The sequence below is a fragment of the Tympanuchus pallidicinctus genome, unplaced genomic scaffold (genome assembly GCF_026119805.1).
Source record: "Tympanuchus pallidicinctus isolate F22 unplaced genomic scaffold, pur_lepc_1.0 scaffold8, whole genome shotgun sequence".
Lineage (NCBI taxonomy): Eukaryota > Metazoa > Chordata > Aves > Galliformes > Phasianidae > Tympanuchus > Tympanuchus pallidicinctus.
In genome coordinates, this window is record NW_026294802.1 from 37,669,193 (window position 1) to 37,670,370 (window position 1,178).

A 1,178-nucleotide genomic window follows, 5' to 3' on the forward strand; every position below is an offset into this window, starting at 1 on the left:
TACAACTAGTAGCAGCTGATATTTGAGACGCCGTGATCTAAAACAAGGATTAATGTTACAGTTGACATTGCAAAAGGGACTCAGACCTATTAATAGATGCTGTGGTGTGTCAGCTATGTTGGCTTGTTTTTAATCTGATAGTATTTGATGTTATAATTCCAATTAAACATTTCTAATGCTGCATTCCCTATTTTGTGTGGCTCTGTGTGCTATGAAGAAAAATAATCTTTAAAATCTAGCTAAACAAGTGGAGCTATCTTTAGATGAACAACTTATGTTGCACAACAAATTCATCATATTCCACAAATGAAGAGCTATTAATCTTTGATGAGAATGTATCGGGTAAGTCATTGCTATATTTTAAATTATTTCCATATGTATTTTCAAGGACAATTTTTGTGATTCTTTAAGATACAAAAGTGTAATGCCACATTCTCCCCTGGCATTATACCACGATAACCCAGTGAGCCAGATCCTAGAACTATGCCAGCTTTTTCTAGCTAAGGATCAGCCATCACAACTTAAACGGACTATGAATGCTGTGAAACATTGAAGTAAGCATCCTAGAGATGAATTTGTAATACACTACTGTAAATAGGACTGAATTTGCCACTAATTATATTATGAAATTATTACTGCATTGAGCACCATCCAACCAAATGAAGACAAAATCAAGTCATAGAATTAACTTGTGCAGCCAACCCTGAAACTCAAACCGTGTGTCACACGGCTATAAACAGGAGGAAGAAACACATTTTGCCGTTTAATTTTTCTCAGCCTTTGTGCAGGTTATCTTCCCATAACATTAAATGAAATGATTTCTCAATCAACTTAATCAGTTAGAATTTGTTTCACAATTTCATGGTATTCCATGCGTGGAAAAATGCAATGTTCATGGGACAAAGATCATGAAACAAAAATGTCATATTTTTGATTCATATTACTTAACCTGTTTTTCTTGTGTCTCTCTCAAAGGTTAAATCAATGCTGTAATCTAATTGTGCAGTACAAGCTAATAAATATGACAGGGCTTGCTTTGATTTAGCCATGTCGGAGGCTGATGGCATTAGTGGCATCATCACAGATCTCTTCACACTTTCAAATGACTTGGGTCTTCTGATCTCTCTTGAATCCTTTCTCCTGTTGTTACAAGTAATTTGCCTCCTCCACCATGTGAA